Genomic DNA, 24911 nt, shown 5'->3' on the forward strand with positions numbered 1-24911 from the left:
TCAAAGTTCCTCTTATAATGAACTCTTTGTTTGTTCTCTGAATATTCAAATCAGTTTTATGATTAAATACAGTCATCATGTTTCAGACTTCTTCATGACTCCTGAAGAGTGTAAAGATACTCTATATCAATATGTCATTGTTTCTAAACAATGAATTTTTTTTGTTCAAGATCAAAGCATTATACATTGAAGGGAGGAACTGTCAAGTTCATTATTCCAAGGTTTATACAATATTCCTCCTAATATTTTGATTATTATGTTTTGAGAATAATACAATTTATGCCAAATGTTTATTTAGTGCTTACCAAGTGCATAATACTGTACATGCTTTTATGAATATCCTTATAATTAATGAAACCTGCCCTTGATAGATATATAATCTAGCAGAAGATAAAAGACACAGAGGAACCCCCACACACAAAAAAAACAATCTCTATGATATAGTCCATAAACAAAATTGTGATGATAGTAATTTTGAAAACTAAAAATTCTGAAAATATTGAACTAGTTAATAAACTCTATTGTATCTCAATGGGAGATTAACATGTTGAATGATATGCACATGTATTTCCTCTAAGAGAATGTATCGTTAGGGTCTAAGGAGGTTGAGGATGCACACTCAACTGTAACTATATGCAAAGATTCTTTGACAATTAATTACAAATGTGGGGATAGTCTAGGAAAAACAATAGACAATTTTCAGCATGTTATTACTATTTCTGCCCCTAAGATTAACTTATTGTTCTTTTTCCAAATAATCTGTTTTACTCTCAAAATGGGAGGCACAAAGATTTTCATCAGCCACTCTATCATTGTGAGATCATTTGGTTAGATTCCCATCTGAAACCAAAAATACTAGCAGCCAGCAATGCTCTTTATGTGAGGTAATGTGGGAAAAGTATATAGAATGAAAGAAAAATAACTAGCATAAGAACAAATGTGTTTCAGTCCCTGCTTCAGTAGCTTATCATGAAGCCTAAGTTCAGCACAACCATCTACTTCTATTGTTCATTCCATATAATGATTTATCTTTCCCAGTACCTGGCTCTACTGTCCCATTGACCAGGGAAACTCAGCAAGAGAATACCAAAAGTTGTCTCAGTGAATCCTATGTGCTAGAAAGTCTCCCTTGCTCTCATTGTGGACCACAAACCACATTTCCACTTGGTAATCATAATCAATGACACTGAGTATTTCTTTAACCATTGATTCAGATGCATAAGGAGCCCAAATGGCAGACATTACTCTCAGTTTCTAGTTAAGCAGAACCATGATTCTGTACATTGGAGGAAAAATTCCTCCCTGAGACAGACACAAGGACCTTTTAACTGACCAATGATGAAAGATGTTGAAGCAGATAGCAAAAATTTTGAAGTGGGTTATTAAGTGCTTTATTTAGAAAGATTACATATATGTTCATCAACTGGTTTCCAACCCATGCATTCTGGCTGTGCAGTAAGTGGTCACACTGGTCTAAGACATTGCTGAGCCTTTTCAGCTAGTACGCCTATCTCTCATGATCTTTTATCTTCTAGCTGATGCCATAACTAATTCTTAAGCACCCCATTCCACTCTCATAGCAATCTGATTCCTTCTTATTTAGTGGAATACAGAATAAGAATAATGAGTTTTATGACTGTGAGCCACCGTCTTAATTCCAGCACGTGGTCTTGGTCAGAGACATTGTGTGAACACCATGTTGATGATAACACTTTTTGTAAAGTCCTAAAAATGGTGCTGACAGGAAAACTTTATGTTTAAAGAGCAATTATCTACCAGGAATATGTTTTTACTCTGTGAAAGCATACTTCTATAATGGACAGTATCTAATGTAATTATCATTTATTAGAGAATTTGCTGGAATCCACAGGAAATGGTGAAACTATAGATTTAGCCTTGGCCTCTGTTTTTGGTAAGTTGGACACTCAGAAATAGTAGGAGCCAAAGCATCTCTGGCTACACAGCAAAGAGATACTAATAAAATGATCACAGTGCATGTGGTTTATTTAAGAGATGCAGGAAAATCAAGTAGTGGCATGGTGAAGTGATATAGGAGGGAGAAAAAGACAGCTAATAAGGGCAGAGTTATGAAGCCAATGACCACAGTTTCTACTTGCTTTAATTCAAGACAAAACTCTGGGAAAAAGTATAAAACACATGTCAGAACTGACTCATCTTAACATCAGGGAGCTAAGGTATTTATTTATACATCAGTCCCCATCAGTAATTGTTGAAGTCTACTCCAAGTGATTTTAATTCCCAGGAAATTCTGGTCTGATGCATGTATTAAAAAAAAAAAGAAACAAAGAAAAAGAAAAAAAGGCCAGAAAAAAATTTGTTTATCTACACATGCAGATGTAGTCCATTTGAAGTCACCTAAACACGCTGAAAAAGTTAGGGTCCAAGGTATTATTGGCAGGGCACTGGAAGCAATTGCTACAGCCTTCTACTCTGAGACTGACCATTTTTTGTATCAACTTATTGAGCAAGCATCAGAAGACTTGACATGTGAAGGTGGGGAGGGAGAAAGGAAGCTGACATCTTAAAACAACTTTTGATGTTGTTAAGAACTTAGTAATAAATGCAAACTGGTTATATTTACATAGGTTATAAAAATGCCTTATCTGAGAGTTCCATTTGCATACTTTTTGAAACCTCCTGGTCATCAATTTTCCTATCTTGATCTTTACAAGTTCCTCATCATTCAGCCAAGCTGTTAGCAATTGTCCATGAAGCAGGGTGATGCTCACCTCAGGCAACAGTTCTTTCCACATGACATAGACAGCCAAATGTAATATCTTGAGATATGCTCAACTGGAAATCAACTCTTTTGGGGGCAATTCTTGAGCACGATGTAAGCAACGACTTCTGTCAGATGCCTGCAAAGTATACCATTTCATTGATTTTTTCCTCCTCATTATCACATGAAAGGGAATTCCTCATGAATTACGGGTTGAGGGAAAGGCAGACAGGCAATGGTTGCAGGTATCATAGGAGGCTATGTCTTGTTAGCAAGTATTCGGTCTTTAGCGGTCCCATCCACAGAGGCTGCTTTCAAATGCAGAATATATTGTCTGCAGATGACATGACTTACTACAAAACCCTAGGGATCTTATTAGTGATAGCCAGAGGCTCCATACAGCATCTCTGCCACAAACCTTTCTAGTGCAGCAGTGGGCCAAAGTAGGTTTATAGTTGTGAGTACGGGAAGCACAGAGTTTATTCTTGTATTATTATTTATTTATTAATTATTGTCAGTAAACCTGCTTTTGCCCAGCCTTGTATAAAGGGAAGTATATAGAATAGTCTGGAAATGTAAGCTTGAATGAAATACATAGCAAGGAGATTTTAGATGGTTCTAAAGGAATTCTATGAACAAATGTATGCCGATAATTTAGATGACTTCCTCAACTGATATAGAGTGTTTTACGGGGTGAGGCAAAAGTAAGTTTAGAGTTGTGAGTCCATGAAATAAATAAGTTAATAAAGCTATTATAATAGTCATAACCCCCATGTGTTTTTGCATGCAAATAACTCTATGCCTACTTTTGCCCCACACTGTATATTTGAGTGTGCTGAGTCATAAGGATCCAAGTGGTAAGGCAGCTGGTAGCGCAGCCTGGACAGCCTGTAAGATTTTTGTTGCTTTGGCTCCACTCAAAACTGGCAGCCTGCAGGCAAATTTTGCCAAGAGCCAGAAGAGCCTACGGAGCTGGAGAGATTGCAGCCACAGTGTGGGGAGGCAACCCAGCCAGTGCTCAGTGGATTTGGGCATCCGAGTGATACTCATACAGCAGCTTCTGCTAATCAACAGATGTGAACAAATGCATTACTACTTTCTTTTTTTAACAAAGTATAAGTTTATTGGCATTTAAAAATTTCCCTACTAACCATCCAGGAACAATGACAAGAGTTGAATTAAAAAAAATATCACCACTTCTACCACCAATAGAAAAACAGCTCATGGGAGGCACTGTATTTGAGATCAACCATGACCTTGAGGACTTGATGATCCGAGACACAGAGAGGGGGAAAAAGGGAACACACATTTTGCATAAGGTCATAAACCAGCTAGAGGTATTACATAGAGACCAAAGAGGAACTAAAGCAATAGGACCTGTGACAGAGGTTATAAAAATTAGAACTGAAGAAACCCAAGGAGGCTGGCCTTTACTACATCATGATCAGCGAAGACAATCACATTGCTCCATTAATCAGGAATAAATGTATGAATTCTGTGATTACTAAGTACGTATATTTCTACTACTGGTATATATTTTGAGAATGGGGAAATAACTACAGTGTGGTCCTTTGTTCCATGCAAACCTAGGAGACACAGTTGGACCCACACTCTTCTTTGACCACCATAGTGTCTTCTTATGACTCGTGAAGCAAAGAAGACTCTGGATCTTTTGTAATAAGAGGCTATTAAAACAGGCACCCAGTAATCCCCAGAAGGTATCAGTGTCTCCCTTTTGCCATTATAAAGTAACCCTGATAAATTGTTACAGGACACCTTTAGGAAGGTTTGTACTTACTCAAAGGAAATAGTAGACCCACATATCTTGAGACCTAAAGGTTCATGGTTTATTCTTTATTTTTTTATATAATTAAATTGATTTATGTACAGTTCTATGAATTTTAATACATGTACAATTTCATGTATTTGGTAACTACCCCAAAATCTGAGTACAAAACAATTCTAAAAAACCAAACTACTCTCATATCTTTTTTTTTAAGTCACACCAAATTTCCAACCCTGGCAGCCACTGATCTGTATTCTGTTATTGCAATTTTACCTTTTTCAAAATGTTATATAAATGGAATCATATAGTATGTAACTTTTCAAGACTGGTTTCTTTCACACAGCTTAATGTCTTTGAGATTCATCCAAATTGTTGCATGTGTCAATATTTCATTCCTTTTTATTGCTGAGTAGCATTGTGGAGATGTGCCACGGTTCATCAGTGTACCCACTGAAGTACATTCAGATTGTTTCCACTCTTTGAAAATTATTAATGAAGCTCTGACCTGATGGCTAAGTGGATCAAGTGTCTACCCAGGGCATCGGGTCACAGGTTCAATCCCCGGTCAGGGCACATATGAGAAGCTATCAATAAATACACAACTAAATGGAACATGTAAGTGGAACAACAAGTTGATGCTTCTGTCTCCCTTTATCCCTCTTTCTCTCCCACACACACAATGGAAAAATCAAATGTCTTCCTTTTGTAATTATTTTATTTTATTTCAGAATTATATTTTATTTTAGATTTTCTATATACCTAGCTAGCATAATGGCAATCAATAAACAAATAGCTTCTTGATATCGGTGGCCCTAATGTGAGACCACAAGAAAACAACTGAGGAAAGAGAAAACTTGATTCAATACAGTTAACAGATATTATGTTACAAGCATTCAGATTGGTCCTAAAAATAAGGTACAAGGCAAAATATTCTATTATTCATTTTCAGAAATAGCCTATAATAAGAAAAATATAGAAAAATACATTACATAAGGCAAAGTTTGGCAAAAGAAAGAAACATTTTAAGGAAGTTGTGGAATATGTTTTTTGAGTTCAGGATTAGTCAGAAAAATGGGTCCTTTAGGTCAGAAGCTTGCATGTATTAGGTAGATACAACAAAATCAATAAGTTTTGCTTATATAGAGTTTTCAGAAAAATTGTATAAAAAAATTCTATATGGAGAATTCCCAATGATTGTTTTCAATTTTATACTCTGTGATATTAATATTAATATAAATTACTAAAGATTAATTTGTAATATTTAACTAATTGCTGTCTCATTATTTCTTTCCAATTGATTCATAAGGACTCCAGCCTACTGTATATTTTTTCAGTTAAATATTATTTGGTTTATAAAACTATCTTTTAATTCTTAAAATGTAAACTAGCACAGCATTTTTCACACCCAAGTTTATTATCTTTCATCATTTTTAAAGTCAAGATGTAGGTCCTGGCCGGTTGGCTCAGTGGTAGAGTGTCGGTCTGGTGTGCAGGAGTCCCGGGTTTGATTCCCAGCCAGGGCACACAGGAGAAGTGCCCATCTGCTTCTCTACTCCTCCCCCTCTCCTTCCTCTCTGTCTCTCTCTTCCCCTCTTGCAGCCAAGGTTCCATTGGAGCAAAATTGGCCCGGGCACTGAGGCTGGCTCTGTGGCCTCTGCCTCAGGTGCTAGAATGGCTCTGATTATGGCAGAATGATGCTCCAAGATATGCAGAGCATCACCCCCTGGTGGGCATCCCGGGTAGATCCCAATCGGGCGCATGCAGGAGTCTGACTGCCTCCCCGTTTCCAACTTCGGAAAAATTTTAAAAATAAATAAATAAATAAATAAGTAAAGTCAAGGTGTAAAGTAGAAGAAGTGATTTGTCTTTGTTGCTAGTCTTTTTGCATCTGTGAACAAGAACTTTTTCTACTAAGGATACTTCATGGTCTTAAGTTGATTTTACAAAATTACCTTTATTTATTAGATGTATTTTATAATTATTCAGATCTGCTCTATATCTGATTCTTTAAGCAGAAATTATTATTTTATTTTTTTTGAAAGAATATATTAAATTTCTGGGAAAGTCCCTGGCTGGTGGCTCAATGGATAGAGCATTGGCCCAGTGTATGGATGTCTGGATACAATTCCCAGTCAGGGCACACAAGAGAAGCAACCATCTGCTTCTCTTCTCCTCCCTCTCCCTCTTTTCTCTCTCTTCTCCTTCTGTAGCCAGTGGCTGAATCGTTTCAAGTGTGGCCCTGGGTGCTGAAGATAGCTCTGTGAGAGCGCAACAGCCTCGGGCATTAAAAATAGCGCGATATTTATACATTGACCCAAATGAGGTTGCTGGGTGGATTCCAGTGGAGTACATGCAGGAATCTGTTGTTACCCCTCTTCTCACTTAAAAAAATCTTGGAAACATACTTTAGAGCGTAAGAATTTATCCAGAACATTATAAAATAAATTAACCCATCAAAAATTAATTATCTGGAGTCTAGACAAAGAGTAGTATAGAATTATTTAAAAAAAAATTTAAATCAGGTGTAATACTGTAGTTTAAGACCACTTTAGAAATATAAACTTTCCTTGTGGAAAAATGAAACAACTTTCTTTAGATAATCTGCTTTCATGAAAACTATTTTCCAAATAACTTTTAAGAGTTAAACCCAAGTTTAAATAGAAAACATCAACAGAACCTGGAAAGTGGAGATAACAGTGAGGGAGACTATTTCAAAAGAGTCCAAAATGAGAAAAAAGCCATCAAAGTGCACTGAGTAATATGTGCCTGAAGGGACTATCAGAAAGCTAGATAAATAAAAGCGTCAGTGACTGAATGATCTTCTAATGTGAAAAAACTTAAACTTACCAGTCAGACAATATTCTGTTAGAATGGGTCCTAGCTGTGTGGACCTAATGGATATATCATTGTGAAGAACTTAGAGTTTTTTCCAGCTGGCAATAGATTTTTAGGTGCCATAACTGTTTTTTTTTTTACAGGTAAAGTCCAAGTGACCAGCATACAGTAGGGGTTTGGTGAATGTCTGTTTTACGAATAAAGGAGTGAATTGTGCTTAAGTAAAAAGACTAGAGATTTGCTATCAAAATCATTCTGCTCTACACCTGCCTTTATAGGTAAAGTTCTGTTACTCACAGAAAAAAAATATTGTAGGCAAAATGAAAGAGATTGAAACCTGAAGCACTTTAATCTCACAACTAAGAGATAGCAACCCTTTTGTCTTTAGTGTCCAGCCTTCCAGGGTTCCAAAACAGAGGTGCACACTAAGAAAAAAACTGCTGGAAATAGAAACAGAACTGAGCAGAAAGTGACAAAACTTTTATAGTTTGGAACCTTATACAAAAACAATAGAGAGGAATATCTGCGAATTTAAAAACATTACTCTGGACCTCAGGGTAATGTTCAAGAGAACTAAATTTACATAAAAATGAACAAGAGATAAGTATCAAAGCCAAATCCCATGCAAAGTTAATGTAAGAAAAAAGAAAATAAAGGAGCTGAATAACATCTCTCCAGGCCAAAAGAAACATGACTAAAAAGGAGATCAAAACTTAACCTTTTCTTTCATGATGTTAAGAAAATAATACAAAAGATTAAGGAACAACAGATATCAGAATTGGAAATTTTCGCAGAAATAATCAAAATAGCATTAAAAATAAAATAAAGTCATTCAGAGAATGAATTCAAATAAGAAGGGACACAGAACTGAATAAATACTGTTTTAATAATAAGAAAAAATGAAGGTTAAAAAGAGAACATCTTTTAAAACAAAAAGGAAAAAAAGAGATAGACTTGGTTTGAGAGAAAGTGACAAATATTTAAGATAAGAATCTCTGAAGAAAAACTCAATTTCATGCAAAGAAACAGCAAATGCTAAAAACTACAATTTCAAAAAAAAATTCTAAGATAAAAAAATAATTTGAAGTGCATACTATGTGCTTCAGAATATAAGTCCAGAAAGATGAAAAAAAAAATTCCTAGACTGAAACAAAAAAAAGAAACAAAAAATTCCTTGGGCATCTAAGAAAAACAGTAGACATATTAGCATAGAAAATTAAATTACCATCTGATTTTTGTTAGGTTTAGGTTCAGGGCTCCTTTAAATCCAGAGCCCCTTGAAAACTCAAATTCCCCTCATCCAACTTCCCAATTGTGCTCTGTAAGGCCAGGAGTCGCCATCGTAGCCATTCACATGCAGGTTCACATTGGATTCGGACAGATGGTAATAAAACAACAGAGCCACAAACTGGTGGGCCATTATCTTTAATCCTAGCTTGCACCCAGCGGGCAAGTAAAAACACACACTGGGCTCCAAAACCCACTCATTTAGCGCTCACAAAGCTACTGACTTCTCCAAGTTTCCTAGAATCAAAGGTTTCTATCTCACTAGCCTCATTCTCCTTTGTTCCCCAACTCCTTCTCTCTGCACAAACTTTGCACAAACTGGTTTCTCTCTCAGCACTCTGCCATCTTGGCTGCTTCTCCTGGCCTCCTCTACGTGGCCTCTCTCTGCTCTCCTCTCTGCTCTCTCCTCTAATGCTAATCTCAGGAACCGAGAGAGTAAGCTCCTGGTTTGCCCCACTTTATAGTGCAGAAATCAAAACCTTTAATCCAATATACAAAACAAGGAAGTCTCTAATACAAAGTCACTTATCTGAGGCACATGGAATTGTACCACCCCACATCAAAAAGGGTGTGAAAGGCTTAGTCCTAAAACCAAGCCCCAGGCTATAAGGATCCTGTCTGCCCACAGCCCGCCCCATCACACATTAATATAATCACACACATTCCAAGCAAGAAGGGCAACTAATATCACCTGGGCAGTAGGCTTCCATGTGGGCAGCGCCACCTTTAACAAAGTGAGCATAATATATTTTATCTGCCCAACATGCTCAAAACAGAACATTCTCACCCCTACTGTGAGGTTGTAGTTAATTTGCTTGCTATTCTTTCTATTAATGGCTTTCTGGCCTTCACTTTGAAATATATCAAAAAGTTTACCTTTGCAGAAAAGTCAGGGAAAGCTTATACTGGGGAGAGACCTGATAATTAGGGGAGTTTAAATCACAATGGTTGTTTGTAAAAGTCTAGCCATGGTCACAGGCCCAAACAGGCCAGGACTCTGCTGTCTTCTGATAGATCTGCCGAAGTCCTGAGGACACTGAAAACCCTTGGGAGGAGGGGGAATGGCTTGCTTGAAGCCCCTGTCTGGGACCTTTAAACCAGTGCAGGTCTTCTTTTTAAACTGATGCTGATAATAAAACAGTTGAGCTGAGATATAAACAATTTGGAGGAGCTGTGGTGCAACTCTAGTCCACCTAAGGAGAAATATTACCTTGTACCAATAGAGTTAGTGACATCAGCCACTTTTCCCAAGCCCCCTGACTAACCTATATAAACCCTGCTCCATCCCCCTTTTGGAGGTGACATGGCTTCATCTATCTTGGCTGCCTGCACCCAGGCAGTTTAAATAAATTTTCCTTTTGGAACATGCCAGCCTTGTGTTTTCAGTTCGGCTCTCCCCAGTGCCCACCCATAGGCCTGGGAAGGGGTTTAGCCTGTCAGCTATCTCATGCAGGATAAGGCAGTACAACTGGAGTTCTCTTCAGGTCTGACCTAGTTGTGGGTTTATACCTACCTTCCAGTTGCCAAGGGAGACTGAAAATAGGCTTTGGCCCCACCCGAATGGACACCCTCCCCCATTTCAACCTTTCAATTTTCAAAACAATGTTTTATGTCAAAAAAAATGGAGAAAAACATATTTTAAGAGATTCAAGCAAAGAAAGCGTGAGCCAAGGGTTATGTTCAACAAAACTAACTTTCCATAAAGAGTACACACTGTTATCAACATGTAAAAGCTAGTAAATTAATTTTCTTTTGAGCACTTCTTAAGGAATATGCTAGAGAAAAAGCTTCAAATAGACAAAATGACTAAGGAGGCATTGACATAAGGATTGATCATTTATTTTAGAAATAGGACTAAAAATATAAGGGAGAATGGGTAGTACTCTTGAAAACTGACCAATTAGGAAAAACTGCCTATGACTAGGATTTCAAAAATAGTATCACTTAGAATATAGCTAATTTACAACTAATAATGAATAGATCTAAATATGATCACCAACAGCTATAAATATCATAAAATGTGAAGCTTTCTGCACTATGCCTTATGCCTGTACTCATTCATAAAAGAGCACACCACTCCCACCAGACTTACAAAAGGGATAAAACATAAATTTTAACAAGCTTCTGGACCCAGCTGCCAGTTTGCAGGAAATACAGAGAACACAAAAACAAGTTGAAGTGTACCAAGAATATGCAACCTACAAAGTCCAGACCAGAAAACTCTGCAAGTCAAAATGTCCCCAGGGTCTTCAACATATAAACTGTAAGGGTAAGAAAGAAATGCAAGACACAAGAGAAAACATGCAAATTGCAAGAAACTTAAAAGATATATCAAAAAATTGCTCTGTATTTTTTTTTAATCAGTAGAACCAAACTTTATTGTATGAGACTGAACACTTGGGTGATAAGACCAATGAAGAGAGAAGAAAATGATTGCCATAAAAGTGAGAATAGTGGTTATTTATGGAAATGGAGGGGTCGTGATTGAGAAGGAGGAGGGAGAAATCTTCGGATGGCAGTTTACTGGGATGTTCAACTTACAATGACTCTTTAAGCTGCATATATATGTATTCTAAGTGGTTTTCCATGTTTTCATTTCAATGTAAAGTAAAAATATGTATAAAAAGCTAATTTAAACTTTACTTAACCTGTTATTGTTTGGATATGTAGTATTTTCAATTCCTATTATTAGATATTTAAGTTATTTCTACTTTTTTTTACTAGAGTAAGAATGTTGTAATAAACAAAATTTAGCTAAATTTTTATGCATATCTTTAATTACAAGACAGAGAAAAAGTAGTAAGAGAAACAGTTTATTCTTATATTATTATTTATTAATTATTATTATATTATTTTCCATACAAACAATTGTAAACCTACTTTTACCGCACTCTGTGTATATTTAGAATAAATCTTAGAAGGGGAATTGTTGGTTCAAAGGGTATGCACATTTTATGGCTTTTAATCTTTATTGCCAAAACACACTTCAAAAAGGTAGCAAATTCTTATTTTATATGCTGCCACAACTTCTTGCCTTGCTTCCTTTATTGGTTATATTACAACAAGTTTGATTTTTAAAACAGTCTGACTTTAAAAAATTAAAAATATTCAGTTACATGGATAGAAATGCCCAATTATGAAAAAGCAGCTTGGGATAAATGCAATAATACATGCCAGGTGTATCCAGTTGTGTTATTACTGCTATTTGTATTAATTTGGAGTGTAACAAAACTTCAACAATGATATATACAAGAAAATCATTCAATCTATTTTAATTTCTAATACTTAGAATAAAATGTACTTTCTGCTATCTAGGTCAATTGCAACTATTATGCTAAATGGACCAACATAAGAGACAAAGTAACCATAAATTCATATTTTAATAGACTTGTCTCTACAGTGTCAAAATGGCATTATGTGAATTCATTACTCTAGGAAAATAGGGAATGGAAGGAGGAGCTTTTTTTATTGTTGCTGGAGTCTAATGCCCATGTTGCTGAGAGCTGGTTGTCTAGATGAGTTTAAGCTCAGCTTTTAATTTTTATGAGAAGAGGGACTTTGCCTTTCAATACTTGTAGGAACTAGAATTTATTTTCTGATAGGAGTGCAGTTCAGAAGCAGATAGAAATTAACTTTATAAATATTAGTGTGTGTGTGTGGAGGGGGTTGGTAAATTCTGTTTCTGTTCATCAGTCGTGTTTCACTGACTTTGTTCCTACCTGTGGGATTCCAACAACCTGAGCAAACCAACTGAAGTTATGGCGTCATAGACGGTTCTCATTACCTCCTGAGTGGTATGTGTGAACACTGTATGGATCTAACTGGTAACATGTCCATCCCAGTAACCATTAGAGTATACTCTCTCCAGGAAAGGGATAATTCCTGGAAGAAAATCAGAACGCCACTACTAAATGAACGGTGGTCATGCTGGGCAGACAAATACAACAGACATCCAGAGGAGACCTGATATTTCCATGGGATCATTTTATGGGGAAAGTAATGAGTGGTGAAATACATAATTAGGGTGCATGGCAGGACTCTATCATTTATAACTCACTGTCCAGTCATTTATGACTTCTCCACCTAGTCCACGAAATCTACAGAGCAGTGTGTAAAAATAACTCTGCTAGAGGAACAAGTAGAATTGGTTCTTGAAGTGTCCTCACTCTGTCATCAGGTTCATTTTCAGCCATCCTGTCACTGACTCTCTCTCGCACTTGGTGCCTTTTTACCAATTACTGGGCTGAAACCCAGCCACTCTACTCTTTATCTTCACTCCAAGATCTTGATCATGTTTTTTATCCCCACTCTCCATCGTGTGTTCTCTCTCCTGGCCTAATATGCTCTTGAACTAATCACTTATTAAAGAATCTTCTAAACATAGCTAGCCCTAGACCTCTCATACCTGGGCATTGTCCCTACAGAGAGCCCTACTGGTAAGTGGTCAATCTCTTGATTTTTATACACTTTCTACTCTGGGGGTAAGATTGAACACTGATATTAGCTTCAAGTATTTAGAGTAATTTCTGGATAGAGAAAATTGAACTTTAAGCTCAGTGCATGTGACTGGAGAGTAGGGGACTCAGGAAGAGTATAGCACCTTCATAGGTGTATGTAGCAGAGGAGGTGTGGCCCCAGTTCCGTAGCTTATCAAAAAGCCAAGGGTTTTACCATTTAATCTTTTATACTGTTTGTAAACAGTGCTATCCCAAAGCATGCCCATTGAGTAGATGAACACCTACACCTAGGAGCAATGGTTTTCATTTGGGGATAAAGGGCTTGTGAGAAGGGAATATACACTGAATTACATGTAGAATTTTCTGCCCCACCCCAAGTCCATACCAAGATTGTGAACAATTGATACAGAGCAATAATCTCTAAACCTGAATTATTTCTCTGAATTTTATTTTAAATGCAGGTCTCTACACCTTAGCCAACATTTAATAAATAGGAATTTGTGAGTGGGAAGTCTGGATATGGGTATTTTTAAAAGCTCCCCAGCTGATTCTGACGATTGGCCAGGTTCGGGACTTACTAGGATGTAGCATCTGGTCCCAAAGCAAAAAGAGAATTAGAAGTCAGCATGCATATGCTCCAGTTGAACAGGCAGTTGCTTATTACCCCCTTGCTTGCTTTGAATCAAAAATAACCCAAGCGTTTCTTCATTTGGGGTTTGGGCAGAACGCATCAGCAGAGCACCCACTCTGTAGGAGCAGCACATTCAAAGGGGCTTCATGGATGGATTCACTCTAATAGGAAAGCGGTTCTCTGTGCCGGTGACCAGCTGGGTAAAGCTGCTTCCACACTCTACCAATTATCACCCTGCCCTATTACAAAGGCAGGGCAGATCAGTTCCCCATTTGAGAGAGGCAGTAAAACTCCGCGTGCAGAACGTATTAATTCAACTTTAGAAGTTCTCTGGTTATATACAAAAGCTCAAATAAGAACAGCATGTCCATTCAACTAAAAAAAAAGTCCAAGCAAATCAGGCTTTTTATGTGATATGGGTTAAATCACCAGTGGATATTTTTACCTTTTCAGTCTTTATTTTTGTTAACTGCTATACACAGCCTCTGAGATTATAGAACATTTTCTATTTTTATAATGTGAATATTAAATAACTAAAGTGATGAAGTTGTATCAATATGCATTTAATGAAGTAATAAGGTAATTAAAAGTTAAATTATAAATAAAAAATGGGCCCCTCTGTATATTTTTGAAGTGTATGGTACACATAATAAAACATATAAGGTCTCTCACCACCTGCGGTTATTACTGTATTTTTCTTACTACCTCTTTGTCTCCTTTATAGCTATTCTTGCAGCACCTTCAGTGACCACAGACAGTGGCTTTAGGTACCCAAGGTCTGTTCCAGCTCCACCTATTGCCCCTTCCATTCACACCTAACTTCCAGCAATGATTCACTAGGCTTCTGACGGTGCCTATGGCCTCTGTTTTCATCAACACTGAAACTCTTTCTCAAGGAATTTGTTAAAAATTGCAAGACAACGAATAACCCAATCCTCTAAATCACAATCAACTATAACAACCTCCCAAAATGCAAAGCCCTCTCTATGTCTCTCTTATCCCCTGTTCTCATCCCCACACAGCTCAATGTTCACCCTATTTTATTCTGCATGTTATGGAGTCCTTTAATTTATTCATTTGTTGACCTTAATTAAAACCAAGCTCTCCCTGAAACACCTAGATTATCCAGGAGATATCACCAATGAAACTTAACCATTCTTGCACTCTTCATGAACCTACAAGTCAGAAAAATGAGATAGGATTCCCTTCTTTTTGCAAGCCTGTTTACTTTCTAATTGCTCTTTTACTTTCTTTAAAATTCCAGCTCTTTGGAATTTCATTGAGCAATACTGGTTCTTCCTTGTCCCTGATATTTCAAACCTTATGGTCACTCCATGTTCTTTAAAGATTTATATACCATGATTCAATCCATGTAACCATCCCAATTCTGTCATAATTCTGAATGATTTCAGAGCCCAAGAGAGTATACACTGACCTAATCAATGATCTCAACTCTAATGATCTTCAAGTCCTCTTCAGTTGGTCATTTATAACTAAAGTGGTCCCATCTTTGAAATATTGAACTTTCATGATGATTCTGACCTTACTGAATCTCTTGGTGCTTTGTCTACCCTATTGCTTTCACTCCTAATCTTACTTTGACCTGAGACTTCAAACCCATTTTTCTCCTCATTTTGTACCATTATATCAAATTCATCTGGGGTGATCTTCCACTGATGGTCTAGACTTGATGCTTGATGATCTGAAAAACTATTTCATGAACCCTGAATACACTGATTGATTAAGGATAACAAAACTCCAACACTGGATTCATTTTAAAATCTTTCTTCTCCACTTGTAATTTTTAGTAAAGCTGAAAAAAAAGTACACTACAAAGCCTTGTGTCATTACAAAATGTAAATATATTTTGTATACATAATATATATATATATTTGGATATATGTTGGGTATACATACATATTTGAAAAAAACATATATGTATATATAGGTATACAGATACACACACATTTATACAGTGACTGTATATGTATAAAATGGTCCTTAAAAAGACTCACTTTTTAACGTTATCTTCCAATTGAAATACAGTATTGGTTGACTGCATTTTGCTGCTTTGAAAGATTTGGAATGCCAGGCACTTGGTTTCTTAATTCCACTAGAACATAGTGTAGAAAAGTCTGGCTTATTACTGTGTTCATTGAAGTGGGTGAATTCACCCCAGAGTTATTAGAACATGTCCATGAATAGTTAGCACTCAAGAAAGCATAATTTATTTAACTGGAATATATAGCAAACAGTTATATACAGCTGGTGCCATGGATTATGATGCAAAAAAGCACAAATATAAATACCATAATTGGAGCTTTTAATGGTAATGTTTTGCCCTTTCCTAGTCTATGTTCCTAAATTAATCAATTTTGAATGGGAAAGAATAGCTGCTTCTGAACTGTCTCTTAGTAACATGGACTATTATAACTCTTATATTTTTCTGTTCCTGGAGTGCAATTCAGAAGAAATTGGGCTTGGTTAATTTGGATGCTTGCCTTATAAAACTACTTATGTTAAAAGTCACAAAACCCCCTGGACTACCATCTGCTTTCTCCAACAGCTCCTTTTAATTTCTCTTTACTTGCTTCAAATTTCTCATTACAGTCAGAGTTTTGTCTCTAAAGCAACTTCTATAAGAATATATTTGCATCCAACCTGCTGCAAGGCATCTTCCAGTTCCTCAAGTGATGTAGAGATGCTCGTTCTAAGTTACACTCAATGTAATGTTATAGCTACAAGGATATTGAGCTTTTCCCAATATTTGAGTATCTCTAATAAATATTTAATTTATTTTCAGGATATGTGTAAGAAAGATAGTAGAGGAGGAATATTGGAGACTGGAGAAGCTCAGGTGCTTGTTAAATAGTAGAAAGGTTCAATAAATCAAAGACTGGGGATAAGTATACAAGTGACTCGATTTCATACCAGGCTGTTTTTACTGTACTTTTTACTAAGATAAGAGGTGTTTGGGCCCTCGCCAGTTAGCTCAGTTGGTTAAAGCATCATTTCAAAACACCAAGGTTGTGGGTTAGACCCCTGGTCAGGGCCTATTCAGGAAGCCACCAATGAATGCCTGATCAGTGGAGCAACAAATGAATGCCTCTCTCTTCCTCTCTCACTTTCCCCCTCTGGCTCTCTAAGAATCAATCAATTAATAAAAAGAAGATAAAGATGTTTGTCTACATTCTCTTTAAATAATGTGAGGCATACAATTTTTAGCTAATACATATTTATTCAATGAATTATTTAATGGACAGAAGATAAAGTAGGCATAAAAAAAAGAGTTTTGTTGTCACTCATCATACAAACCAAAAACAAGCACTGGAAATCAGAATATATGTTGCAGTTTCAGTAAGGAATGACAACTACAGCCTTGACTCACAAAAGATTTTCAAAATGTTAGCAGTTTATAAACTTATTTTTTCCATCAAGTCCTTAAGACCACTCACCCTACAGAGAAAAATGAAAAGTAAAATTATTTAATGTTAACTATTTGACTTCCAATTTGTTTTGTATCAGGTTACCATATGTGTGTATGTATACATATATGACATCCAATAGCAATTTCTATCTAAATTATTAAACACATGCAAACACACATACACATGCACCTACCTACATGAACAAAATGTATTTTTTGGTTCCGTATTATAAACAGATAAAGGCAAAGATGGATGTGCTAGGAACTGGAAAGGTAAACTGGGGGAGATGGAACCAGAAAATCGATGTCTCAGATAGAAATGTGGATTGAAGAAAAATAAGAAACCTCAATTCTATGATAAACTAGTAACAGAAACACCTCCACTCCCCGCAACTCCTTGTGGGGCTGATTTGGTGGAAATAGCCTCAAGAGGCAATAAAAAGAGAAATGATAAAGTCCCTAAGAATAGAGAGAGAAGGAACAGATTAGGTTCTCCTCTTCCTCTGCTAAATTAGGAAGGGCTTCAGTGATGAGAAATACAAACTGAGGAAGCAGGTTAAGTAGCTAGTGATAACCACATGATCTGTAGAGACTTAGAAATGTGCAGAGATAGCAATACAGTTAAAGTGGTTCTGTTTGGAAAGATTTTATACACAGTCGCAAAATGTTCAGGCATGTTGTCTACATGCCTGGTTCTGGGAGAGAACTGACAAACATGTCAAAAATGTTTCCAGAATGGGTGTTGAAGGCTGTTCGTGTCAGCATATTCAGTGGAATTCCAGGAAAGTGTCAGTGCTTGAAGTTGCATTATGAAGCAGAATGCCTGTTCCTATCCCATTCCTGCCATCCAGCTTACATCAAGGTTTATATATGAACCCAGGGTGTACTAGTTTTCTATTGCTGCTGTCAAAATTACTACCAACATAGTACCTTAAAACATGATTTTATAGTTCTGTAGGTCAGAAGTCGAACACCGTCTCACTGGGCTAAAATCAAAATGTCATAGGGCTGCATTTCTCGTTGGAGACTCTAGGGGAAAATCTATTTCCTTCCGTTTTTCAACTTCTACGGGCTGCCTATATTCCTTAACTTGATCTTCCTTATTCCTTCTATTCATCTATGTTCAAAGCCAGAAATGTGACTTCTCTCTGACCCTTCTCCAGTGGTAACCTCTCTCTCTCTCTCTTTCTCTCTCTCTCTCTCTCTCTCTCTCTCTCTCTCAGCACAGCTCAGGAAGATTTCCCACTGTTTATGAATTGTAAATGAGAATCAATCCACCTGGATAATCTTCCTAACTCAAGGTCCTCAGCCTTAATCACATCTGCAAACTCCCTTTTGCCATGTAAGGTAACATTATCACAGTTACCAGGGATTAGGATGTGGATATCTTTTATTGGGGGGGGGCATTATTCTGCCTATGACACAAGGATGTAGAGTATCAAAAGATACAGAAGAAGTCAATGCGTTTTCAGAGACAGATGTCAGAAATAAGAAACATTTAGGGCCCAACAGCATACCTAGACAAGGTCAATATAGTCTTTTTTTTTTTTTTTGTATTTTTCTGAAGCTAGAAACGGGGAGAGACAGTCAGACAGACTCCCGCTTGCGCCCGACCGGGATCCACCCGGCACGCCCACCCCGGGCGATGCTCTGCCCCTCCAGGGTGTCGCTCTGCCGCGACCAGAGCCACTCTAGCGCCTGGGGCAGAGGCCAAGGAGCCATCCCCAGCGCCCGGGCCATCTTTGCTCCAATGGAGCCTCGGCTGCAGGAGGGGAAGAGAGAGACAGAGAGGAAGGAGAGGGGGAGGGGTGGAGAAGCAAATGGGCGCTTCTCCTGTGTGCCCTGGCCGGGAATCAAACCCGGGACTTCTGCACGCCAGGCCGACGCTCTACCACTGAGCCAACCGGCCAGGGCCAATATAGTCATTTTTGATAATCTTCTTATAACTATGTGATCAAAAAATCTGAGCTATTGGTAATTTAAGACCTTTCTAGGAATGATGGGGAAAAGTATACTTACATGAAACTAATTACCTGAAGAAAATGTAAATAACAGTCTACTGAAAAAGATGCTACATAAAGCCAGGAACAGGGGGGCAAAATCAAATACCTACCATAAGTTCCAAAATGCTCAGTAAGATTGGTTCAATTTATACCCCATAGCCACACACACACACACACACACACACACACACCCTGCAGAGAGACACAAAAATTATCCTTCTTTTTTCATATTAACATTTTATTAATGTTAGCTTTTTATTATTTATTGATTATAGAAAAAGAGGAAGGGAGAGAAAGAGATTTTTTTCCACTTATTTATGCATTTATTGATGATTCTTATATGAGCCCTGACTGGAGATCAAACCTACAACCTTGGTGTATTGAGATGATACTCTAATCAACTTAGCTACCTGGCAAGGGCCTTATTAATATTATTATTATTTTTTTTTTCATTTTTCTGAAGCTGGAAACAGGGAGAGACAGTCAGACAGACTCCCGCATGCGCCCGACCGGGATCCACCCGGCACGCCCACCATGGGGCGACACTCTGCTCACCAGGGGGCGATGCTCTGCCCATCCTGGGCGTCGCCATGTTGCGACCAGAGCCACTCTAGCGCCTGAGGCAGAGGCCACAGAGCCATCCCCAGCGCCCGGGCCATCTTTGCTCCAATGGAGCCTTGGCTGCGGGAGGGGAAGAGAGAGACAGAGAGGAAGGCGCGGCGGAGGGGTGGAGAAGCAAATGGGCGCTTCTCCTGTGTGCCCTGGCCGGGAATCGAACCCGGGTCCTCCGCACGCTAGGCCGACGCTCTACCGCTGAGCCAACCGGCCAGGGCTTATTAATATTATTTTTAATGGCATAAATTTTTTGTAAATCTTTTATTTAGATTATATATATATATTTATATATCCTTAGATATAAAATTAAAAGCACTGTAGCTTAATTAAAAGGCATAGTAGCTTATTTATTTTATAAAGCATGAGAAAAGTTAAAGGGATTTTTTATTAATATAATATATTAGTGCTTTACTGACTGATGACAGTTCCTCGCATGTCAAAATTTGTTACTACAACTAACTTAGTTACACTGTAGTTCCAAATGTACGTCATTTTGTTCCAGTTCTCTGACTCACTAGCTATGTCTAAACATGCAAAATAGATCAAAGGATTGAGGACATTATGCTAAGAAAATTCTATGTCTTTTTTATCTGAATTATCCAAGTCATTGAGGGCAAGGGTTTCAAGTATTTTAATAATTTGAAGACTTTCTCAAGTCTCTAAGGTTTCCATTGGGTCAGGGAAGGGGTCTGGGTGAAGGAAGTAGGGGGATTGAGCAAAAATGGACATAAAAGAAAAAACTCAATGACATGGACAACAGTGTGTTATATTTGATCGGGGACGTAGAGGAGGGTATAAGCAGGATAAACGGTGATGGACAGAGACTTTACTTGGGGAAGATGAACCCACAATATGGTGGACAGAGGTATGTTGTAGAATCAGGCACCTGAAACCTGTATAATTATGTTATCCAGTGTCACCCCAATAAATTCAATTATAAAATTAATTTTTTAGAAAAGCAAATAATATAGTCAAGTTTTAAATATCAATGGAATTCTTGAGTATTGAAATAAGTTAATATGTTTGATACTATATCATCTCTGCACATTCATAAAATGTAATGAAAGAAAGGAACGTATACTTTTAGGGAGCTTTTCATGTACCAGACACTGGGTTTTATATGTTTTATTCATTTAATCATACACTAATTTTGTACTCTAAGTATTTTTGCTTTTACTTCATAGAAGAAAAAATATAATTCAAGCACAGGGAACTTGAGTCCTTGCTCAAGATCATATAGGTGAGTAAGTGGCATAACTGAAACTGGAATTTTGATTTGAATAATAGAAATAAGTGTATTGTTTTTTCACTAAATTACACTGCTTCAAAAACAACAATTTGAGAGGTACTGTGCAATCAGAAGAAAAATAAGGCAAGTTCCTAGGCTGACTTCACTCAACAATGTCACTGAAAGCATAACCACTTCCAAATAGTTTCCTTCGACCCCAGAATGATTCATGGGGTTCTCACGTGCACACATGAGAAGTAATTGCCATCGTCCATTACTTCCAGTGATTTCCTGAGCTTGTCTCCACACGAAACTTCCAGGTTCTCCCCAGAAACGTGCTCCTATGGGAATGCTTCCTGTTGTCATCTCTGCCATTACTTCCCATTGATCTTTCACAAAACCTCGCTCTTCATTGGCCCTGACAGAGACTGTTCTCTTTTCTGCTTCAACAATCACTGCACAGTCATGTCATGGCACAGAGAAATGCCCTTCCTCTCTCAGCACTGATCCAGGTCTCTGTGTTATTACAGAAACTTTCATGACATCACTTCTTATTTGAATCAGTCTCTGTTGAGGTCACTTCTCCTTAAGACTTTAGCTCTAGTCCAGTGGCAATGATGACTGACCTAGTGTTCCCTTCAGCCTGATTAAACTTTGCACGGGTTTTTCCTGATCTTCTTTTCATAGAGCATTTAGTTACTTTAGAAAAACTGCAATTTTAAATTATTTCTATTCCTCTTGGAAATGTAAGTAAAACCCAATGTCTTGCATGTTTAACAATCCAGAATATGTCTTTCTCAAGGACCTGGAAACCATCTCTTTGAAATATAAACACTGAAGGAGTTAGTATCCCTCTCTCCCTAAATCTGTGGGTGAATTGAAGCCTCACTGGGATGGATGCCAATTAGCAAACACAGATGGTCTGATAACAGAGAAAAACATTTGCACACTCAGGAATAACTCAATGTGCTCAACACATCTCATTGATCTGCCTACCCTTTTTTTTTTTCTTAGAAAGAGAGACAGAGAGGGACAGACAGGGACAGATAGACAGGAAGGGAAAGAGATGAGAAGTATTGACTCATTGTTGTGGCACTTTATTTGTTCATTGATTGCTTTCTCATATGTGCCTTGACTGGGAGGCTCCAGCCAATCCAGTGACCCCTTGCTCAAGCCAGTAACCTTGGTCTCAAGACAGCAATCTTGGGCTTCAAGCCAGCAACCTCTGGGCTCAAGCCAGTGACCATGGGGTCATGACTATGATCCTACGCTCAAGCCTAGACCCTGCAGTCAAGCTAGTGAGCCTGCACTCAAGCTGGCAACCTCGGGGTGTCCTGGGTCGATGCTCTGTGCCACCACCTAGTCAGGCTATCTGCCTACCCTTTAATGTACACCAGTACTTGTCCACTAGCTCACCCCAGTGCTCAAAAACCTCTTCTGACCTTTGCCTTGTGTAGTTGAGTTCAGTATTTCTCCCCTATTCTAATAGTTTTGTATAAAATTTCCTTTCCCTGTTTAAATCTTGACGATGCAGTTTTGGCTTTAGCACTAGTATGAAGGTTGAAAAATAGACTCAGTGTCTTAGAACCAGATGTATCAAGCATTGGTTTCCCATACACTATTATGCACCTCAACTCTCTCTTTCCTTCATTGTTAAGTCCATTTGCCGTTGAGGACTTTACAGTGGAGTTTAGACAACCCCCTTTTTTACTGTACCTTTGGTGTCTTAGGCTATGCACTTCAGACTCTAGTGAGGTGTCTTGCCTATAAAACTATGTAGTTCAGCATGTAAATCAGTTCTCAGTAGGCTGATCAATGGGCACTCAAGACTAAGTAGAAACATGGACAAATGTATCACATTGTCTGAGAGAAACTCTTCATTAGCAGGAGATTTGACAAGCCTTACAGCACGAAGACTTGTGTATAATGTTTAATTTTGCATAATAATATATTCATAACATATTTTTAAATGACAAAATCCAGTATCCTACAAAGAAGGACAGACAAAAACCTTCTGGCATGACAAAGCAGGATTTCATTGTTGATTTTAGGCTGATGAGATGAACTTTCTTTCCAAATCTGTACGATGATGTTATACTCCTTCAAAATAGTCTGTGCTGAAACGCTATGTTGTCACTGTACAGTGTCCACCAGATATTTGTGGAACACAAAGCTTTGCAAATAAAACAGCATTCCGTGATGCCACAGCACAAGGCACTTAATTTCTGTGACAGCTTGTGCTCCCTTTAACATTATTCATGTCTAAACATTGCACATAATAGTATTCTGTTATGAAGTCAGTTCTAAGTAGCTTAAATCTGGCTAGTTTCAAGTGATAAAAAGATAAATGTAAATGACTTGCATTACACATAGTACTTCCAACTTAAAGTGGCAAACTTGCCCGTAGTTAATGGTAATCATAACTCAGCCTCTCTCTGTTAAAAACATTCTCATCAATACATATAAAACACAGTTGAGTTACTTACAACCACTCTGTGCCTGTAGACATAACAAGGTCTATTGTTATGTGCTCGAGTCAGTTTGTACCTTTATTTAGCTGTTGATTCAGAAGAACAGGGAAAGCAGTGGCTGTCAGGACCAAGCCAGTTTGGTTTTCCACAGGAAATGTAGCCTGGCAGCTTCAATAAAAACAGAGGCTTCCAATTAACTCCTTCTATTACATGGGAAAGGTAATCTTTCAGCCAAGCCCAGAGTAGAGGGAAAGGAGGCAGACAAGAGAAGAATGAAAAATAGGGAACTTACCTAGACAGCATAGTTCTTAACTGTGGCTGAGCATTCAAAATACCTTTGAAGCTTTCAAACAATTCTAGTGTAATGGCTCATCCCCAGGGATTTTTAACTTAAGTGGGTTGGAATGGACTCCATATATAACATTTGTTGAAATTCCTCAGAAAATTCTAATGCCAAGAGGCAGGTTTGAGGACCGGTGAAATAAAGGATGTCCATGAGCCATGAGATAATTGTTGATAAACTGTCTTTTAATTTACAAGACTATTCATTGATAAGATGTCTTAGCTATTAGAACTCTATGAGTGCTGCCGTAATCTGAGTGAATATATTAAAAGAATCTAAACTGAGGCTCTAAAAATCGACACCAAAAATAGCACAGAGCATCTCTCACTTACAAATTTCGAATATTTAAATAAATAAATTATGAGCAAAGTGATGATTCTTACTCTGTTTGACTTTAAGGAAAACAGACAGTCAGGATACAGAAATATAAAAATCTGTTGAAAATATGGTTTGCACTATAAAAAATAATGAGAGGACATCACACCGACTTTGTGCTGTCATACAAACAACTTGGAAAAGGATCGCGGCCCAGCCCTTTCTCACCGCTGTTGTCATCACTGTGCAGAGTTAGCCTGCAGTTACACAGGCAGAGGTAATCATAGAAGTGTGTGATGACAGGGTCCAGCCGGTTTATTCTTACTATTTGTCTCAGTCATTTTGGGATACTTGAACAAAGTGCAGTAGACTGAGAAGCTTATCAACAAGAGAAAATTATTTCTCACAACTGTGGAGTCTGTAAGTCCAGCATCAGGATGCCAGCATGATCAGGTTCTGGTGAGAGCCCTCTTCCAGATTTCAGACTGCTGTGATCGCATTTGTCACATCTAGGGAGCCGACTGGACTATCTTTTATGAGGACACTAATCCTATTCATGAAGGCTCCATGCCTCATGCTCTAATGGCTTCCCAAAGTCCCCACTCCTAACACCATCATGTTGGGGGGTGGGTTTTCACCTTATGAATCTATAGGGATATACAACACTCAGTCCACAACACTATTGTAAGAAAATATCCTCTATACAAGCCAGTCATGTGTGAACATATTCAATATCTATGATGGTGGGCAGAGTAATAACCCCACAAATGTCC

General features: G+C 37.8%; 1 long non-coding RNA gene across 1 annotated transcript in view; it reads right to left on the reverse strand.

The window, feature by feature from the left end:
• LOC136322790 (uncharacterized) overlaps positions 1 to 23955 on the reverse strand; it is a 74659-nt gene extending 50704 nt beyond the window's left edge. The window contains exons 1-2 of the long non-coding RNA XR_010728863.1: positions 23773 to 23955; positions 23557 to 23648 (exon numbers count right to left, since the gene is read on the reverse strand). This is a non-coding gene — a long non-coding RNA (uncharacterized lncRNA). The remainder of the gene's footprint in view (positions 1 to 23556; positions 23649 to 23772) is intronic.
• Positions 23956 to 24911: the final 956 nt, after the last annotated feature.

This window comes from Saccopteryx bilineata, chromosome 2, assembly GCF_036850765.1.
Source record: "Saccopteryx bilineata isolate mSacBil1 chromosome 2, mSacBil1_pri_phased_curated, whole genome shotgun sequence".
Taxonomy (NCBI): domain Eukaryota; kingdom Metazoa; phylum Chordata; class Mammalia; order Chiroptera; family Emballonuridae; genus Saccopteryx; species Saccopteryx bilineata.